Source organism: Rhipicephalus sanguineus, chromosome 9 (assembly GCF_013339695.2).
Source record: "Rhipicephalus sanguineus isolate Rsan-2018 chromosome 9, BIME_Rsan_1.4, whole genome shotgun sequence".
Taxonomy (NCBI): Eukaryota; Metazoa; Arthropoda; class Arachnida; order Ixodida; family Ixodidae; genus Rhipicephalus; species Rhipicephalus sanguineus.
In genome coordinates, this window is record NC_051184.2 from 142,068,562 (window position 1) to 142,090,576 (window position 22,015).

At 47.1% G+C, this 22,015-nt stretch overlaps 1 long non-coding RNA gene across 1 annotated transcript; it reads right to left on the bottom strand.

Annotated features, from left to right (window-relative positions):
* Positions 1-9,698: 9,698 nt before the first annotated feature.
* LOC125759775 (uncharacterized) lies at positions 9,699-15,041 on the bottom strand. Its single transcript, XR_007417411.1, has 3 exons — positions 14,957-15,041; positions 9,894-9,973; positions 9,699-9,853 (listed from the first exon to the last, which is right to left on the bottom strand). It is a non-coding gene; the product is annotated as an uncharacterized LOC125759775 (long non-coding RNA).
* Between the last annotated feature and the right edge of the window lie 6,974 nt (positions 15,042-22,015).

A 22,015-nucleotide genomic window follows, 5' to 3' on the forward strand; every position in this document is an offset into this window, starting at 1 on the left:
ATTCGTAAATCTGCCTTGCTTTTAGTATGCCGTGTTTTATAAATAGTGGACTGCTAGGCATTTCCCTTGGGTTGCCATAATTATCTTCGAATAGACGGAGCACTTTTGTTTCTGTAAGACTGCTCATTTGTCTAAGTTATTATCACTTGTAATGCCCCATCCCAGGATGCTGTAATTCAAACGCGAGTAAAAAAATTCACCGCCATACCCACGAAGTGAATGATGTTAGAGGAGCTTGCTCGGAGATGATCGGGTAACCCGCGAATGCTCCGTACACCTCTACCATCATATATAGACGTGACAACGTTATTATATATGCATTACATACACAATGTTTATTAATTTACGGTTGGATGCACTATATACATTTTCATGAAGTATATATACATTTGGATGAACGATAAACATTATATATACACAAGAGATATTGTTTTACCAAGTTCAAGAAGGGCGTCCCTCGAGGAGTTCGGGGACTCATTTCCCTTTAAAGAACTTAACCAGAGCAATATTCTATGTAGCTCTAGCGCGCATAGATTTATTTGTTTGTGGTTGAACTAATACTCTGCACACCATTGAATTTCTCTGACGTTCAGCAGCGTCAAGGGTTCTGGTTTTCTTTATGATCAATAAAGTATGTTGCCAAGGGATCATCGATGATGGGACGCAACGAACGTTCGAGAAGGCAACATCAATACAGGTGCCCCTGATGGTAGTGGGACGTTTGCAGTCGTACGATACGCGTCGGAGAGCGTAACGTGACATCATGTGTTGGCTGGTTATTTCAACGCGAGATCTTCCCGAGCTGCTGCTGCGTAGCGAGCCCGTCGCGCTGCTGCCGTTCATGCTGCGGAGCGCCAACGAAGAGTGTTCACTTAGTGAGCTCCCGGCGAGGAGAACGGAAGTGAGCCAAACGAGAGGCGCGGCCCTCGAGCAGTCACCTAACTAGCACTTGCGCCGAGCGTGGTGTGTGCCGCCTTGAGCGGCGGCGCGCCATCCAGTGAGCATTGTTGAAATCACCGGAGAGAGCGCAGCTGCGCCGAGCGTGGCGTGTGCCGCCGGCGGACACGCAGTGCATGGACAAGGCGCGAGCATAAGAAGCTTGGCGAGCAAGCTCCTAAAAGAGCGTAGTATATTTTTTTCAAATCCAAAGCGGTATAAGTGGGTTTAGTTTAAATATGCACCCAACAGTCTTGCTTAGTTCGGCTGCGAGTCTATCGACATGGATATTCCTCGACAAATTTTCTTGGAACCACACTCCCAGAAACTTTTGTGATTTAACCTGCTCCAGCCTCTGGTTTTTAAACAAGATGCTGATGTCGTCCTTGTAAGGCTTATTGATGGGCTGGGATATGATGTACTTACTCTCAGATATATTAAGCATGAGCGTATTTTGATGAAGCCAAGTTTATAATTGGACTAAATAGTTACTTGCGTCAGCTTCAAGGCGCATGAGTGATCTACCTGTAAAAAATATGTTAGTATTTTCTGCGTAGATGATTAATTTTTGGGATCGTGGAATGTCACACAGATCATTATTATAAGTTATAATTAGTAATGGTCCTAGGATTGAACTCTGCGGTACACCATTTTTTACAGTTTTGACTGGGGAAACAATGTTACCAACCTTTACCTACTGTTTTCTTTCGGTGTGATAAGTTTTAATTAGCTTAGCTGCCACGCCCCTGGCTCTGTAATCATGCAACTTGGATATTAGAATGTCATGTTTTACTCTATCAAAGGCAGTCTTCAAACCAATGAAAAGACCTATGGTGTATGTTCTGCCTTCCGTGTTCTTTAGTATCTCATATTTGGTGTGTAATAACGCCAATTCCGTAGACCTACATTTTTGGAACCCATACTGTGCTTGATTGATTATCTGGTGCACACTCAAGTCTGGTGATTATGACTCCTTCAAAAGTTTTTGACAGTACCGGTAAAACAGATTTCGGATGGCAGTTCGATAGTACATTCTTAGCGGCTCCTTTGTGGATGGGGCAAACGCGGGCTATCTTTGGATCTGAAGGATTAAGGCCGGTTTCTAACATTGTGTTCATGATATATGAGAGGTGGTGTAAAATGAGTGATGCTACATAATAATAGGGCTGGCTGTCATTTCCTGAACACCTGCAGCAACATTGTCACGTATTTTACTAATTAATCTTTCAACTTCCCAAGGAGTGACAGGGGTAAAAAAGAGTGAGTGTGGTAGACGCTTTCTATCTGCTACAGGCGGATCTGTTGCACCACAATATGTGTCTATGTATTCGCCAGCGTTAACAAAATATTCATTCATGGCTGATAGTACTTCAACATCTGTCTTATTGTTTGCAAAAGCAGGGATGTCGACACCACCTTTGTTATTACCCTCGGTTAAATAATTTACCTTTACCCACTCGTCATCTGCAAGGGAAAAAAAAAAAAACAAAGAACACCGGGCACACCTCGCATGAGACGCCCCCGTGTGGCGGGAGACGCAGGGGGTCACCCAACGCGCCGCAGTTTAAAAGAAGAAATATCTAAGAGCATCTGATTCTCCATTGTCGACACTTGCAGCGCGTTGCTCAAGCACACAGACGTAACAACTATGACAGTTGTTTCACAGCAGCGGATCGCCCCCCCCCCACCGCCCCCCCCACCATGCACGCCTTTGGCCACCTTAAGAAGCCCTGTGTTATATGCTTTCCATGGTAGCGCCTACATTAACACGCCGAGATGGTGCGAATGAATAGCCGTAATCAACGATGCCATTGTTTTTATCTTCAATTCCAGATGAGCTCTTGGACGTCGTTGATGTTTCTGCATGGCGGCATTGCTGCAGTCAGAATTAAATGATGATACATATACTCCCATTTACTGAAAGATTGGGCAGCAATCCATAGCATTTCGATGCAACTTAACCAGAGCAATATTCTATGTAGCTCTAGCGCGCATAGATTTATTTGTTTGTGGATGAACTAATACTCTGCACACCATTGAATTTCGCTGACGTTCAGCAGCGTTAAGAGTTCTGTGCTCACATTTTTTTGGCGCGACATGTATTTCACACCGAATGACATACGTTATTTTGGAAAATTGCGTAATCGGCATGCAATAAATTACTTGAAGAGCGTTCCTTTTTGTCTATCGGGATTTCCCCTTAACGTACCTCCGCACTAGTCGCGTAAAACAAAAGCTATCGTGTGTGGCACATGCCTGGAATGCGCCAAATTGAAGAATAACTGCCCGACTTAGGCAGTTAGGTTGTGAATTTTTAGCGCCTAGGGGCGTCACCGCGAAGAAATATTCGGCAGATCCCCCACCAGGATGTGAACACGTAACTATTTACTGCTCCAATTATTCTTGGTCTCATACTGAAACGAAAGAACATCACTAATAAAAACGCCAGGCCTGTTTGGCACATGCAGCACCGTCACAGCGAAGGCTGGAGGAGCGGGCTTTCTAGAGCCCGTTGTGGACTCTCTTGAGGCGACTACTTCAAGTACAGTTGCAAGACACCGATTACGCCATAACTTATAATTTTGTGAGGTAGGAAAGTACACAATGCTCTATTATTCATCAATACGTGGAGAAGCGAGGTACCCACTATGTGTCTGCGGGAATTATGTGTACTTCGTTGATGCGGTGGCGGATGACGATGAAGAACTATGGCCGAGCTCTTTAATTGGTGGGAAGGTTTAAACCGCACACACTATGCGATTTGCAATGTGTGATGCCTGGTAGTTATTTTACTCTTCGCTCTAGGACATCTGCTAAAGTGATTCCTTGCCCGAAATGACGCCTCTGTAGGGTATTTTTTGAAAAGGCGTTTCGAGAACCGGCGTGTCTCTGTGTTAGAACACTCGATTGTAACGCAGAGTGGTTGGGTTCGAATCCCGGTCAAACCGTGGACGTTTTCTTTTTTCATTGTGTGTGATAGCGGTTAGGGAAATCGGCAGCGGTGGACAACTAGGCCACCAAATGGGCTGTTGTGATCTCGTAATAGTTTTCGCCGTTTAAGAAATAAGCGCCCACCACAAATTCATTGGTATTTTTATTTAGTAACGTCATCTTTGTTGATATAGCAAACTCTGGCGCTGAACAAGCCGGTCAAACTTCCAGAACAGCTACACTGATTATAGAGTAGTGCTTTCAAGCTTACGCTATCGAGTGCCCTGACGTGACATCGCATTTGTTTCCGCAGGCTTTCAGGACATTCATCCATCTGCCGTACACACCGCCACTCAAGCCAGCACGTTCGCTTTCATCCCTGACTGAGTGCCTGCCTGTGGTGTACCCTATGTATTGACTTCCAGAGCGGCTTTCACTTATTCAACAAACACCGCACGTGATGGTAGGCTTAAGTGTATTATTTCCATGCCTGCCATAGCTTTCAAGCATAGTGCCTTCAGAGGAAAGCGCGTCTCGGGCACTTCCATCTCTCTCGCGTAGTTTTTGTTCATGATAATGCGATCCATCGGCAATGAATATGATGTCTGCTCGGCCCTTGCTTTTCAGTTGTTCCCAGTAAACAGAAGAAAGTAACGGACGCTTGCATTATTCTTCGAACTCCCTTGCCTGAGTTTGCGTCACAGCTACTACATTTTTCTTTTGCCAAATGCATTATGGCGAAGAGCCCTTAGTTTTCAAAGGAAGTGCGTCGAAATATTGTGCTGCTCTACATTGGCTTTATGCGAAGCGCCAGGCTTTCATCATTTACAATCAAATTCTGTGGCGTGCCTCTCTCAGGTTCTCGTGTGCTGCAAAGTAAGAATGCACCGAGTGGATTTAACGTCTCCGTACACCACAACCTGCGGCGTCTTTCGGATGCCAGTACTGTATACATGTCGATACTTTTTATATCCCGATATTTTAAGTAGCAGCCCCCTGTATGCATATATTAGTATGCAAAGACAATGAACAAGCTCCTATAGTCTCGCAAAAATTAGTTATAATGAACAAGCAGAGGGCTAACCACGCGGCACTTCAGGAACTCACAGGGTCCCTCATACATTCACTTAAGGTGACTCGAAGGCGAAAGCCATCTTCTTCTTTTTCGTCTTAACCCACGTATTGCTCCTCCCTCGCACCCTTTGGAAAGCTCCGACACCTAGCGTAGTTTTGCACTGCCTGATCGGAGACATAGCAAGCTTTCTGCATCTCACCTGGTTGTGTACTGCCTCTGTGATCGGCCCACATTTTACCAAGCGGCGATGTAATGTGATTACGTCAGCACGTGTTGTGACGTTGCGTGGCGTCACGATGACGTCATAGTGACGTCACCAATTCTGGTGATGTGTGACGTCGTTACGTGATGATTATTTTTTTTTCACCACTCGTGTTGACGGCGCCGCCGATGGTGAATTTCCGCGCTTGCTGAGGCATACAAGACTTTCGCCTTAGTATCACGGAAGCTTCAAGCCAGTGCTATCAGCAGGAAGCCCTCGGCAAATGATGCAATCGCCTTTTAACACGCGTGTTGTTTTACTGTTGATGCATTCTTGCTGAATAAAAGGAGACGGAAAATAACTATTCCGGCGGTGGCATCCGAACCGAATAACGCTTCGCATTGCGCTTAGAAAGCGTATATAATTCGAAGGCTCTGGGTTCGGGTCCACAAATGGACTGGTTGATTTTTCTTCTCCTTTAATTCAGTTCAATTCAAGTCGTAATTAGTGCACTACATGCTCTAAAGGCAACAATTAATGTCCCCTAGGCTTTCCTTGGCCTAATCGACTGCTGCATTTATTTGTTTATATCAAGATTTAGTCGCATGCCAAACGCGACATGCATGCCAACCGGCCACGCACCGGTAATCCGCCGGGAGGCACGGAGGCATGATGTTAGGTATGCAAACGCCAGCACTGCGCGTGCGATGACAGATAGCAGAGGACGGTTAAGTTCGCATAGCTCCCGCATGGCGCCGCCCTAGCGCATTCTGCGGCACGCTGGATACGCAGTGTGTAGACCCACACCCACATGACAACGCGAGTGTTGCTCATAAGAAATGACCTGAGAGTTGTTATTAGTGTTCTCTGGAAACATAGCATTAACGTTAATGAAATTTGCAGGAGGGGGTGCTCAACAAACTTTAGCAACAAGTATCACGTTAGAACATTGCATACGGCGCCGCAGTTCCATGCTTTATGATTCCAAAAATTTTCCCTTGTTGAAACCTGCGGCTTCTTGTTTGTTTTGCTTTGAATAGAACGTCATTATTAGACAGCGTCTTTTAGGAAAATGCCTGTTTCGTTCCTTGCGCTCCTATCGCGAAACTTTGATATACGACCATGAATTAGACGTTAAGAAGAATGTTTATCGAGTATTTTTAGTGCCTATTTCTGGAATTTCTGCCTAAATGCTCACAAGTGCCTATGAATATCTATTCTCAAAATTGGCGCTTATATGAGCACTATTTAGCCTCTAGTTTTGCTTCCGGATGCAGTTTGAGCCCGTTAGTCGTGTTACGGCGCAACATTTACTGTCCGGAACTCTATGGGGTTCGACCTAGTCCACCAATTCAACCCAACTATAACAAACAACCGCTAGCACTAATGAAGTGGGACACGCCGGCGAGCTTTCGCCACCGCACTGACGTGGCACGAGCGGTTGGCGAATGCGAGACCGTGGAGAGCCGTCAGCGGAAAGGATAGTGAAGAGTAAAAAAAAAAGAAAGAAAATGTGATGTGCACGCGGCTTTTGTTTTGTTTTTAATTTACTTTGTAAAGTGTTCACTGCAGTAGCATAGCCAGAAATGTTTAAAAAAAAAAAGACAGGGGGTGGGTTCAAGCGTGCTTTGTTATGTTCGTGCATGCGTTTGTATGTGTGCGTGTATATTAAACATGCCAAACTGAAAAGTTTGAGGAAAAGGGGGGTGGAGAGGGTCGAATTAACTCGATTCATAATCCCCCTTGCTACGCCAGTGGTTTACTGCCAGAGCAGATATTGGCTCTACGCGATTTGACACGGCCAGTAGGAGGACTGGTCTTTTAGCGATTTGACTATCTGCTCCTGCTCTGCCTTTCTGAGTCATGCCGAAAAGACACTCAGGAGTGTGTTGATTTGACAGTGGACACTTGACTCACCGGACACTTGATTCACCGGTTCTGCGAACCGTGCGGGGCAAAGCACAATTGCACCGCTATATTCAACTGTTGGCGCCCTTGTGCCATCATAAACGATAACGCGTTTCTGTTTTTTCTGTCGTAGACAGACGTCGCGCACGTCTTCTTTTGAAATTATCTGCATTTATGTTAAAGCTTATTGTGCCTATGTTTGCGATCTTGGAAGTCTCAAACGTTGTTTTGCCTGCCTATTTTTGGCGCCTAAAACGAGCTTTTTTAATGCCTAAAAATCCCGCCTCTTGTCATTATTTATTGTCTGACGTCAATAGTTGTAATGTGCACGAGATACCTAAGAAACTACCTCGTTTCAAGCGCGCGTGTTCCTGCGCATGGTTTTCGTTGAGCAATAGAGATTGCCTATTTTTATCAGAACTTATAACGTGTGTCCTCTTTTTAAGTGTCTCATGAGGGCCATGAATGTGTTTCCGCACGGTGCATGCTCTCCGTAGAAACTGTGTCCTTGAGAGTACAGTGCGTGCCTCATGTGAAAGTGGCGCGGTAGAGGTGCGCGAATACGTGACAATGCGGCTATTCCCATGTAACTTATTCCTAGTACGGTGACTCTTCCTCTCGTGCAAGTTATCTCCATTTTAGTGAGTATCAGTGTTGAACAACATCTGCGTGTGTCAGCGCAGTTCTTACATGTGTGAGAGGCTTTTCATTGCTACTGGCCATGGTTTTTCGTCGCCTCTGAAGTTTGGTACAGGTTATTCACTCGTAAATTCATTAGCCTATATTGAGCTAACCAATGACGATATGTCTTGAATTCAAGTACTACGTTCTTTTTAGTTTTTTTTTATTGCGATAGCAATTATATGGACAGTCTCGGCTGGATTTTGCCGTCGCCGTCGCCGCCGTCATTCACCGTATATGTATATGTATATGTATATGTATATATATATAAAAGCCGCAAAGAAAAATAATTCAGAAAAATGCTTCCGAAGCGCGGAATCGAACCAGGGGCCTCTTCCTCCGCAGCGAGTGGCGCTAGCCACTACGCCACGAAACGCAGATCCACCACGTAGGTAACGGCGAGCGTTATATACACACCCATTACCGCTGGACGGACTCAGAGACGGCTGCGCTTATAAGCGTTTCTTCATTACCAGCGAGATGGCGTTAGGACTGCGACAGGCGCATTTAAAACATGGAGGATCGGCGAGCTCGCTCGCTTCTTCTTATACTTGCGCAGGGAGAACCTTGCCCTTCCGCTGTCTGTTCGTGCGGTTTTCTTGTGCTGAGGGGAAGAGGGATGTTTCACGCTTTCACCGTGATGTCCGCGCTCATGTTACGGAGCTTACGAAAGCCACTCGAGCTCAAGGGACGCCGCTAAACGAACAAACAGAAGATGAGCGCGAACTATCAAGTGTCACAGCTCGACACTTGAAGCACGCTAGTTTCCTTCGCTGCTTCGGCCGCCTTTGCAACAAGAGCGCTGTTCAAACTGAGAGTATCCATTGGCGAGCCTCACTTCATATAGCATTAGTTTCTTGCTATCGCATTCATTGCTTCGGCCTTGCGGCGAAACTGTGACTTTTTTTTTTCTTTCAGGTATACATGTTTTGTCTTTCTTTCTATTTATCCGTAAGTTGATGTGCAATTCAAATGCAGACACGCGAGTCAGCGCCGTCTGTCACACGCAACATTATTGTCTTCTTGCACAGCCTCGTTCTTCTGAATATTTATTGCCTTACTACGTACGAAGGATCACACGCAACACAAATATGGCACAAAAACGAAATGCTACACGGGGACGATGTACTCAACGAATGACAACAAAGTAATTCACAACGGTGTTCGTACACGGACGGACGGCTGTAATAGAAGTAGACGCTGAACTGGTATCACCATCAAGCGTTACGTACAGCCACACAGCAAAATAAGGCCTATGTTTGAATTATGCGGGAACAGCTAAACCAGGTGTCCCTATTAGCGTTGAGTACTCGCCTTCTGATGCCACCTCACGGCACACTCTAATGCGTACACGAACAGGTCAGAACAGTTTCATATCAGGCTACCCGTTACATACTGCGACAATAATTTTTGTTTTGAACGAAGAAATCCGGAGTTTGTGACGCTTCATGCAGGCCCGGTGATATAAGGCAGGTAATGCAGCGAGTCTGTACGCTTCTAACCTTATGCGAAGCGAACAGCTGCTGCTGTCGATCTTCCTACCAAATGAAAAGCGCTGACACGATCCCCGGCTTCCATTCTTCATGCAATGCAGCAGTCGCACTCGTACATGACTCGCGACTTCATTGCTCTGACGCTGTCAGTGTAACTGCTTGCAAAGTTATTTGACCTTTATTATGAGACCATAGAAGGAACAAGTCTGCACCGATATATCCATAGGCGTGCTAACAAGGGGAGGAAGGTCAGAGGGGCAGGCGGGCTAATCATTTAAGGGTGGCGCCAAGTCCGCCCCATACCTTCATTCGGTCGGTCCGTTGCCGACTGACTAAGGGTGTATTCATCACTCTTTTACAGTTGTAACCTAGGACTTAGGAAATTGGACACACGGCTGTCGCGGAAGTGACTACAACAACTCCACTAATATTGCTGCCGTACGTTGTTGTGCCGGAGCAGGTGACCGAACGTCGAAGCAGGGATCAACCCCTGCATGCTTTGTCTGCAATCCGGGGAAAACGGCGTCTTCACCCGGCCGGCCCCGTCAACTGACGCCAGTCGTTCTTCAAAGCTGCCCAGCTATGGAAAGGCTGCTCAACTCCTGCGGTGTAAAGGAGGTTCAACACCTGCGGCCGGCGGATCGTCAGGTTAGAAGACCGTCAACACCTGCGGCCGGCGGATCGTCAAGTTAGAAGACAGCCAACACCTGCGGCCGGCGGATCGTCAAGTTAGAAGACAGCCAACACCTGCGTGCGGCTTCTGGCAGCGCGTCGCAATTGAGACTTCTAGCAGCGCGCCGCAATTTGAAGAAGGAAATAGGAGCCAACACCTGCGACCGGCGGACAGTCAGCAGGACAATGGACGGCTAGACGATTTAAGGCCGTGCCGGTCCGTCGAGAGGGAGATCGGAGAAGGAGAACGACTCGAACGGAGTCGAACCAGCCGACGTGGTCGGGCTGGCAGTCATGTTGCCTGGTAGCAAAAATATGTAAATAGTTGTACATAAAATCTTTTCCTTCTTCACCTTGCCATTACTGACTACTCCGAGCACGATAGCGATGGGCCACGCTACCTCATTCGTAACAGTGGTGGCAGCGGTGGGATGCAACGACCTCGGATCCTACGCCGCGCACCCGAAGGGCCCTACCTCATTCCTAACAGTGGTGGCAGCGGTGGGATGCTACAACCACGGATCCTACGCCGCGCACCCGAAGGTCCCTACTCCAGTCCTAACAGTGGTGGCAGCGGTGGGATCGGCCAGCGTCAGCTACCCTGGTGTGGTGAGTGCCTGAAGTTTACCTCTTATTGCCAGACCTAGCTAGCCTAAGTCATTGTTAGCAGGTTTTGACTTTTGTTGTTGGCTTAAAACTTTGTTTGGTCAGCCAAGAATTGGATGGTCTGACCACTTTGTTTTGTAGAGGGTAAACGAGGTGTAGTGTAGTGTCAGTATGGACAAGTATGGACCTCCTTGAAATTTGCCAGGAGTTGGGCATTTCGGTTGGCTCGGCCAAGCGGAAACGACAGATCCTTCCGATTATGGAGGCAGAGAGGGTAACTGTCGAGGAGGCCCAGGAAGCTCATGAGGAGATTCGAACTAGAAAGGAGGAAAGGGATAAAGAGAAAGCTGCCGAGCAGGAACATGAGTTGAACCTAAGGGAGCTGGAACTTCGTATATCCGCCGCAAGACAGGTTCCCATAGTGAGGGAGGCGGTAAAGATGGAAGACCTTTTGCAGCCGTTCGAAATTGGCCAGGACATCGCGCTCTTTCTTGTTAATATTGAGCGAACGTGCGAGAAGGCAGGATTTTCCCTAGAAAGTTGGCCGCAAGAGTTGCTAACTCTTCTTCCGTGCGAGGCCGCCGATGTTATAGCTAGACTCAATAGGAAGGACGCTGTATCGTATGACAAGGTCAAAGAGGCGCTGTTGCGAAAATGTCGCTTGTCAGCAAAAGGATTCCGACAGCGTTTGAGTCATGCGCGCAAAGCTGGGACATCGGACGAGGGCACGCATGGGGGAAGGGGAAAGATGGCCAACCGGCACGCAGAGTGCCTCAGACATGGGAAAGGCTCAGTTTTAGCCTTAGTGTCAGACGGCCTGCAGGAAGTAACTGAGGTTAAGGATACGTTGTTCAGCCAGTGGGGTAATGTAGGTTCGGCCGAATGCAAAGGCCCAAGAGAGAGGTCTTTGCAGGGCAGTGATAAAGCCCCAGTAATGGAAGAGACTCCTCAGAGCAAGCTGACTAGCTTAGAGAGCGTCGCGGCTGTCGTTCAGTCACAGGACATAACTGACGAAGACCGCGAGTGTAGCTCAGTTCAGCCGTTTGGAGCTTTGACTCCACAGAGTTCCGTACATGCGAGTACGAGGGACGAGGCGCCTAGTATTACGAGCCGCTCCGAGGCGCAAGAGGATGAGGCGCGCCGCAGAGACCAAGAGGTCGAGAAGCGTCGCGAGGCACAGGAGGCTGAGACCCGTCGCGAGGCGCTTCAGGAAGCAGAGGCGCGTCACAAGGCCCTAGAAGTGGAGGCGCATCAGAGAGAACGAGAGGCTGAGGCGCTTCGATGGGCGAGAGCGGACGAGGCGCTTCGAAAAGCGAAAGAGGCGCGAGAACAAGAGGCACTTCACATAGCGCGAGAAGCTGAGGCGCGTGAGGACGAAGCGCGTCGAAAAGTACAAGACGAGGCGTGCCGCGGAGACCAAGAGGTCGAGATAAGTCGCGAAGCGCAGGACGCAGAGGCCGCCTTCGGAGGCCTAAAAAAAGGGGCTATCCAGGATAGTGATAGATCACCCGAAGCTAGAGAGACATCTCAGGGCGAGCTGAGTTAGAGAGTGTCGAGACTGTCGCTATGTCAGAAGTAAGGACACCTAGCGACGACACCGAGGATAGGCTAGTTGAGCCGCCTGAGATTTTGGCGGTGAATATCGAAGGCAGCGTACTTGCACGCGCGTGCGTCGAAGCTGCCAGCATTCCGAGCCGTTCAGTGAGGAAAAGGCGCCGGCGAAAGAAAAAGGGGAATGAAAGAGAGACCAGTAGCGGTAAGCGTGCTAAAGCGCTGGCAGAACGCGACGACCGCATCTCTCGAGACGCCAAGTTGAAGGCTTGGCCTGAAATCCCAAGAAGGCGTGCTAGGAAACGTCCCAAGTTGAGAGTCCCGCGGGGATCTAGATTGTGCGCTAAGCGCATCGCGAGGAAGCGAATGTCGATGAGATTCAGAAGCCGAGGTTTCCGTCTTTTCTCATCTTTTTCACTGCCGTGTAGAGGCAGGAGCGCAACGAGGTGTCGCGCACATAGGTATCGTGACAAAGGCCCCAAAGTATGCACAAAGAGTCGGGCAAAAATAAAGCGTCCGCAAGATAGAAATGCGACAAAGGTCGTGACGCGGTTGAGAAAGAAGTTCAAAAGTCGGCGCGAAATTGCAAGACAAGTGCGATTGCCGTCAGGGACAGGTTTCTACCGCATGCGCCCGAACCGCCGAAAGAAACAGAAAAGAGAAGCGCATGATTCGCGGAAAGAGTCGGCGGGCAGAGGAACTTCCCGTTGTTCTTTTCGAAGAGCGTCGGATCAGGTGCGAAACCGCGTGGTCGGTGAGTTTTGCGAAGTGGCAGGAGGCGACAAAGAAAAGTCCGCTACAGGGAAAGTAGTGAGGCTCGAAGAGGGGGTGATTAACTTTCATGCGTATCGTACACCCCGCTTGACGAGAAAAGCCTTCTGGGCGCGACCGCCACGAGTGCGCCTGAAAAATTGTTGAGGACAGCTGTTAGCTTTTCAGGAATGTCGACCCAGGATTTGTTGGAAGGAATTTTGACTGTTAATTTTAGTTAGTATTTGGTATTCCTTCTTATTTCCGCGAGTACTGATAGCTTAGTTAACTGTTATTCAACTTTGTTTTCTTTAAGCGCTCTGTGGTTTTGTTTGTTTGCCGATATGCGTTGTGCGGTTAGCTATCAGATGGTTAGTGACACGTATCAGAGCGAGTCAAGGGCTTTAAGAGATGAGCGCCTTGAATAGGGTTACGTCAGCTGACTACGAAAAGAGTTTGTGGCGTTTCCGTTGCGTGTCATGCGTGGACGCAAGGAAACATTGGGCGGTTTTCGAGTGGCGTGCGCTGAGTTAGCGTTGGCGTTTGAGGCCTGCTGTTTCCGTCACTTAGCGGGAGCCCGCAAGCGGTTGGCGTATGACACGTGCGCAGTTACACGAAAGGCCGGCGCAGGGCTTTGTGTGCGCCGTTCGGGAGCTCCCTAGTAAGTCAAGGTGTCCCACGAGTTGTTAGCGGAACCTTAGGCGTTAAGCTGAGAGCTTGCGAGAAGGATAGGCAAGGCTAGGCTTTGTGCGAGTTTTGGTAGAGCCACGCAAAATTTATTTTTGTTTGTTTTTTGTTCTTTTCGCGTGCGTTCTATGTAGTGAGGAAAGGTTACAGCGAGTCACTCGGTTGTTTGTAAAGATTGTGACCACAAGGGAGAGCTAGGTTAGTCGTACATCCGCGGAGTAGAAGCTCGCGGTGGCACTAGTACGTGCAATTACGGATGTCGTTTGCGAATTCAGTTCCTGATGTGGGTGCAGCGTGACAGAGTGCTCACGGGAACATGTCTAGTTTTAGTGGCGCAATATTAAGAATAACATGCGGAAGCAGTAACCCGCATGGGAGTGAGCTGACGGCGTAGAATAATACACGTTAGCCGTGAGTAAAGATTTTACGACCGCTAATTGTGAAAGAGTAGCGTTGGTCGAGCGTAACCGAATTTTACTTGTTTGTGTTTACTGTAGAAGAAGTAAATTTTGACCTATGTAGTGTCTGTATTTTGGAGGTTAATCTTCTAGCGTTTTAGCTGAAAAAATGTTTCAACGGAGCTAGCTGTAGGTTAAGTTTTGTTTTGTTTTGTACTAGTTAGCATGAGCATTTAGGGCGAAGGGTAGTTCAACATTGTTTTATGTGAAGGGTGTAAGCTTTATTTTCAATTTCAGTTCATAGTTAGTAGAACCATGTTGTGTTCTTTTTGTGTTACGCTTACGCCGAGAGCGTTTAGTGTGGATTCAGCGAAGCCTTTGAGCTTCCGTTGGCTTCCTTGGTTGTTTACCTTCCATGCCTAAGCAGTTATAGTACAATTACAATTCTTGTATTTCCTCGGAGTTGTTTCTTTAACAACACCTGAAATTGAGGTCTGTGGTTGAGCTTGTCGCCATGTGATACGCACTTCTCCTTGTTTTATTTACAGCGGAAACGTTAGTTATCAGTAGGATTTGTTTCATTCATGTCTGGCAATTGGAGGGAGTGCGGAGGGCACTTGCAGCGTCGGGTGTAGTTTGATAATGGTTGCCCTGTCGAGTTCGTCTTATCCACAGGAGCATCGAGTCCGTGCCAGCCGAGTGTTCGTGTGGAATGTCACGAGAGCGGTGATCTTGGGAGCTTCGCCTCGAGCCGTGGATGAGCCTGGTGTCCGGCCGCATCAATTCAGCCGAGCTACGTGGAGCAGCTCGTCCTCCTGATGCATTGTTTGGCGGCGGGGGTCCTGTTGTGCCGGAGCAGGTGACCGAACGTCGAAGCAGGGATCAACCCCTGCATGCTTTGTCTGCAATCCGGGGAAAACGGCGTCTTCACCCGGCCGGCCCCGTCAACTGACGCCAGTCGTTCTTCAAAGCTGCCCAGCTATGGAAAGGCTGCTCAACTCCTGCGTTGTAAAGGAGGTTCAACACCTGCGGCCGGCGGATCGTCAGGTTAGAAGACCGTCAACACCTGCGGCCGGCGGATCGTCAAGTTAGAAGACAGCCAACACCTGCGGCCGGCGGATCGTCAAGTTAGAAGACAGCCAACACCTGCGGCCGGCGGATCGTCAAGTTAGAAGACAGCCAACACCTGCGGCCGGCGGATCGTCAAGTTAGAAGACAGCCAACACCTGCGGCCGGCGGATCGTCAAGTTAGAAGACAGCCAACACCTGCGGCCGGCGGATCGTAAAGTTAGAAGGAGCCAACACCTGCGTGCGGCTTCTGGCAGCGCGTCGCAATTGAGACTTCTAGCAGCGCGCCGCAATTTGAAGAAGGAAATAGGAGCCAACACCTGCGACCGGCGGACAGTCAGCAGGACAATGGACGGCTAGACGATTTAAGGCCGTGTCGGTCCGTCGAGAGGGAGATCGGAGAAGGAGAACGACTCGAACGGAGTCGAACCAGCCGACGTGGTCGGGCTGGCAGTCATGTTGCCTGGTAGCAAAAATATGTAAATAGTTGTACATAAAATCTTTTCCTTCTTCACCTTGCCATTACTGACTACTCCGAGCACGGTAGCGATGGGCCACGCTACCTCATTCGTAACAGTGGTGGCAGCGGTGGGATGCAACGACCTCGGATCCTACGCCGCGCACCCGAAGGGCCCTACCTCATTCCTAACAGTGGTGGCAGCGGTGGGATGCTACGACCACGGATCCTACGCCGCGCACCCGAAGGTCCCTACTCCAGTCCTAACAACGTGCATCAAATTGGGCTACATGTGTTTATTCGATGCATTTCTAAAGCTTTATGGTATATGCCGTGCAGCAACTAGCTCCTTTTTATAAAAGAAGAACCCACGCCTCACTATAAGACAATAAAGTGTCCTTTTACACTTTTTGGTGAGCCGTGATTTGCCACGTATATAACTCTCTTTACAAAGACACGTTTTCTCTCTTTTGGAGATCGCTGTACTCTCTTCAGACACTCGCGGGAGGCGTGACACTCCTTAGAGATCTAAATTATGTACCTAAAGAGAGTGGCTTTTGTGGCAAATCATGACTTTCAAGAAGGAGTACCAGGTAATCTTTTTTTTTTGTTTTTTTGCTTTTAATGCTCAGTTGAGGCCGTGACAAAAGAAAAAGATGACAACTAAACTTTCTTTTCCTTCAAATTCTTTCTGGTCAATTAGACTAGCAGTATAGAATAAGAGATCACCTCATACCGCCCAGCAGCGGGCACCTTAGCATGTCCACCGCAAACAAAGCTGCCGTCACCTTACTTTTTTTTATTTTCGTCTCATCTTCATGCCTTACCGTATCTGTCATTTTAGGCCAGCCAACAGGAATGGTAATGTGGTTAACCTTTCTCTTCACGTTTCTCTCTCTCTAAATCTGAATCAATACGTTAAGGAAAGGATGAGTAAGAAGTGAACGAATGGAGGATTGTGTACGAGGAAGGAAAAATGAGCCAGACCTGCGCTCGTGAGGGCCCATCCACCTGCAGGAACAGTGCGACACCTGACGCCTAGCGATGGTCCTCCTAACTATAAGGATTTTTGCACCTTGATGCAACTGCGAGAAACGACGCTAATAGGCGCGAGACAGTAACAACAGCCGCTAAAGAGAGGTTTACGAGTCAGAACAGCCGGTGTTGACTATACACAAGCCCGAAAGAGAGCACAGTGGAGTCAAGGAAGACAGGGAGGCGTTAGTTATGGCAGCCTTTCGAAGAGAACAGCGCCTGTGCGCCGTGAGAGAATTGAAAGTGTATAGATGCGTGGCAGAAAAGCCGAAAGCGGGCATGCTGAGCTGATTTCGGCTTAGGTAAGAAACGCAGCCAACGCAAATCCACGGATGCAAAACCGCATGTTAGAAATTTTGCATCCGTGGATTTGCGGATGCAAAACGGCATGTTAGCTAAGGACTGCGAGACGTGTTGTTTTTTTTTAGGATTTTACAAAGGCTTTAGGATACTGTTGAAAAGAGATAAGGAAAGGCGTATTACTGTGGTAATTGCCTATGGAAAGTAGACACTTATTTCTGATTCACTATTTGTGCCATATATTGCATGTCATTGCTCCTGCGAATAAGTGGAAACGTCTGCACTCTGGCACAGCCAAGTTCTGCAGCACATCTGCACTGATACGTGCCGCGTACACTTACGCCGTGTACTCATTGAACCTATGTAGCTCTGCCGGCTCACATTAAACAGGGCAAGTGAGATTATCAGGACAACGAGGGTATGAGCGAACAGCGAGAGTGATATACGTCTAGGTAAAGCAAGCATGACAAGTTGCAATATTGCTGAAATAAAAATTTCGGCTGATCCCAGGTACGTCGATGTTATCGAAGCATGCGGCGGGTAGGAGACTGTGGCGTAACTTTTTTTACTAAGCTACACGTTACAAAATGACGCTAAAGATTTGTTTAAGTTTTATACGCACACATATATATATATGTTGCAAAGCCGCATATGTGCTGTATAACCAGTTGTTTATGGTTACGTATCCAACGTGGGCATTACCAACACCAGTAGCGGTAAGCTGATACGTAGTGCTTATACGTGTCTCGAGAACGCACGCACGTTTCACGAACCCGTGTACATGTGTGCAAGAAGTTCTTCACAGTTCTTGAACAAGGGCATCATCACCGTAATCAGTGCGAACCAGCAGCTGGTCATGACTTGTTATAGTATCCGGTCGTGATCGTGGTGACGACGGGTCCATGTGTAGTGAAGTATGTGGTATAGTAGAGCTGTTGGAATTCGTGGATGCCTCGGCCATTTCGTCGACAAGTTGTCTATCGACAGAACCGGCGACATGTCGGAACCTGAAGCCACCCATCGCATTGGTGAGGTATAGGCCGTCGAGGCTGGTAGGCCTGGATAATGCTACGTAGACCAACATCAGTGGATGGTGTTTGTCGTAATCTTAGACTACCTGGGTGTGTGTGGCCTACGTAGCCTAATCTACAAAGCGGCTGTCAATCAATCTGGCATCATCCTCGGTCAGCATGAGGCCATCGCCCAGCCTCGCAAGAAATGAAGAGGACACTGCGCCGTTCTAGTGGACGAAGTGCACTTTACGGTGCGGTGATGTGGATATCACATGTAACTTTCGTTAAAGTATTCCTCCGGGGTCGAGCAATGCTTCAATATAGCTTGCTGAATCATAGGAATACAAACGTAATGTTTATTAGACTGCTATAAAAGCGGAGCCGACACTATAACTACAGACGTTAATCTGATATGACGCCTGTATCGTAGGAGTGCATATCGTAGGAGTATCATGTAGTGTTTATTGCTTTCTTGTAAAATTAGATAGCCAGCACCACAACCACAATTGACGTTACACCGGTATTACGCCTGCGCAGACTGCTTTTTCAAACCAGTTTATAGACCTGGCGTGGCTCAGTGGTAGAATACCTGATAGCCACGCAGAATGCTTGGGTTCGATTCCTGCTGGGATCCTAATTTTCATTCTTTCTATTCGTTGAGTCAATGCTGCCGATGTTGGTTTTCCTTAACGCTTTAGCATTTAAGTAACCAATGTTTGTTCTCGCCGTTCCTGGGTAGATATAAACTGTCACTCACCTGTGGCGCATACCCGTACACCGCGGCCCATGGTAAACGGGTATGTGCCACAAGTGTCTAGTGGAAAGGGTTTGACGACGTACGCGAAAGGATTTTAACGTTATTCATGTCAGGACCCGGCAATCATATTCGTCAAATCCTCTTACCCTCCCATGCAAATTTTGGTCTACACCAAGTTAAGGAAGCGATCATGAGAGCACCCAGACGTAGGCGGCTAGATAGATAGATAGATAGATAGATAGATAGATAGATAGATAGATAGATAGATAGATAGAACGCTCAAAGTGCCAGAGGTTCGCTAAGAAATGCTCCGCATTTAATAAAGGGAGGTGGTACGCTGTCACACTGTGTCCCCGTGATAACTATCATACTTGAACAATAAGCGCAATAAAGCAGTCGCACAAGGAGAAAAAAACAAAAAAAAAAAGAATACACAAGCGCTGGCGCTCGCACGATCTTCTTGTTTCTTCTTATCCCGTTTCTTTATTGAGTTCCTTGTTCAAGGAGGAACACGTAAAACTTGGCCGAGTCCTTTCGGACCTTTTATGATGTCTTTATCAAGAAGAGTGGATTGAAAAGTTCAGACAGATTTACACATACCTACTCAGGTATGACTCTCCGGATACGTTTCACGGCTCAATCAGCAATATCTCATGTCGGGCTGCTGCAGCTTTGGAACAGCACAAATTCAATTGCATTTGTAATGCCGCTTATTTACTCCTTTAGTGACTCATTTACTTCGTGACACTCGCTGGATTGTCCGTAACTTCGCGCGAAGATGTATGAGATGCTGTACCATACCAACCAGGTTGGCTGGCTCCTCCAAGGCTAACACAGAACGCGGACGAAGACATTAGCAATTGTGATTGGGAAAGCCGGTGTACCACTGCCCACTTTCCCTGGCCGTCTCCAAAGTTGCATGGCTCGTACTGATTTCTTTCTGGATGTGGCACAGAAATCACGAATTCTTCACATATCTATAATTGTCTCATCTGGGCAGACCTGGCAGTTTTCTACTGTTTGGTGTTTCCTTGAATACATTAAACGTGGGCCTAACCAGATACAATTTGTAACCATTTCTTTGTTTGTCTCTGTTAAGGAGAACCGCGTTCACTAGAGAAGGATTCGTTCCGTGGTGTGGCAGGAAAAACTTGTTTGCGCATCAAAGTGACAACACAAACAAAGTTTTAGTGTCTCTTTTGCGTCCTAAGTTCTTTACTCGGTGGCGAAAATAATGCACTAGTCTAACTCAAGAGCACAACTAATACACTGTGTAATGCCCGCATAGATTACTGGCTCAGTTGTTGGAATTTCCACGGGAATTTTTTTTAGATCTTTTCAGCGCGAACGGGATGGAGCACAAAGAAGTAGACACTTTGTGCTCCGTCCCGTTCGCGCTGAAAAGTTTTCAAAATGCATCAGTTCCAACTCGCCCACCTGTCTACTTTACTACTTTTCAACGGGATACGTTGGAGATCATGTTCTCATGCGCATATTTTTTTTTAATGTGCCCATGGTGTTTAATAGACAGAATCATAACTTACACTACGAGATATTGTGATAATTTTGGCAATTATTTATTCTCGGAGCTTCCAAAACTGTCTTTCAGGTTGCAACCACATATCGGTCTCAGAATGTGTGTTTCCATTTATTGCTTAATCTACACTACTTATTCCTCGGTAGGTCTCTTTTGTACCATGGGTGCATGTTGCATTTTATTTATTTAGCGTTACTCCTTCAATTATTTTTATTTTATACTTCTAGCAAGAATTCATTCCTTCAATTTTTATCAGTGCCCATAAATACATCGAAGTCTTGAAGTTTTGTTACACAAAGATAAAAAAAAACCGAAGTTAAGCAGCAGTTTCTGAAAGATCTATTTTACAATCGCGTGCGTTAAAAAACTAAAAACAAGTACCGAAGGCATGCGTAATGGACTGTTCTAGCTTAATCATGGATGTGCACGCAGTGTAGACATGAAAAGCACCCAGAAATCTCCAATGAATGAGGTTTACTGCAAGTGCAGTAAAAAAGTTTCGCAAGTGTCATTCCTTAGGTAGTCGGTCTCTGGACAACGCTCTGTAGGATTAGCGGCGCGTCATCAAAGTTATGCCGTGAAAAGGAACAAACCTGACGTGACAAAGGGGGAAAAATGTTTAACTCCGTGTCAACCGCTTTGAAGACACATTAGGAAATAATAAACGTTGCTTTTCACCTAAGCAAATTATGCTGTCAAATATGTAACTAATGACGACGCCCATCCCGCCGAGCTCAATGTTTTAGGAGTTTGGAGCGAGTCGGATGGGCTTACAGAAGAAAGCAGACAAACGAAAGCAGGCATATATAATAGCGATAAACGTCAATCAAGCATTTCGATTCTTAAATCAGAATACATCTCAATTTTTCAGCCATTCTTAATGCGAAAAAATGCGGCGCACTACCAATCAAGGACATAGCAAGAAAAAACGACGACGCAGGCGACACAGGGCCGTTTGTTTTCCTTACATTGTCCCTATTTATTAGTGGACCCCATTTTACACATTAAGGTTAACAAACACTAACTAGCTTCAATGGTTGTTTTGCTACAATACATTTGCAGCCCTTGTTATGCACAGCGCGTGAGGGAAAGAACCGAGCTAGGAAAGGCAGGGAGGTTAACCAGACGCACGTAGGTTTGCTACCCCGCACTGGGGTAAGAGATAAAGGGACGAAAAGACAGGCAAATAAACAAAGTGGGATAGACAGAATCACAAGCCTTTTTGGGGAACATGCCCACTCTACAGGCGGTCACACAGATATATTGATTTTAGTTGTTTCAGTAGCGCTTTTAGTTGTTTCTGCAGCTTCGAGGCACACCTGCACGGTCCTAGATTCTTGGCCGCAGAAAACCGTCATAAGTCCAGTCAGTTCACAAGCATACAGAACGGCTATCGGTAGACGTCATAGTGAACACAGCTGCACAGGACGGGTGCAGTTGTCTCTTCGGTTCCGCAGGAGTCGCATGTAGATGTGCCCGCCATAGCGATACAAAAACTAGCTACATGTACTTCATAAACGTGCCCGCAGGATCACTTGCTTTACGCGGCGTAGACTAATGCAGCGTTCCCGCCTGTCTCTGAATCATGCTCACAGTGGGCAACTGACAAAAAAATTACAGCATATCCAGGGGTGAATGATGAAGACCTTGGGCGAAGCTCCTGAAGCAATCATGCGTACACCGTGAAATGTTCAGCGGTTTCGCCCAGCAGTAATCAAAGCAATACGCCGCTTTGATTATTTTTTCCTTTGTCCGATTTTCCTTCTTTTTCTTTATTTTTCTATTTTTCTTATTTTTTTACTTTTTTATTCATAATATTGTTTTATTTTTATTTCTTATTTTTCTTGTTTTATTTATTTTTATTTTTTATTCATTTCTTTCTATCTCTATGGGACAGCGCCATCTATTATACTGTTCGGGGGATACTGCTGCGGTTACGCCTGACATGGGACAAAGTT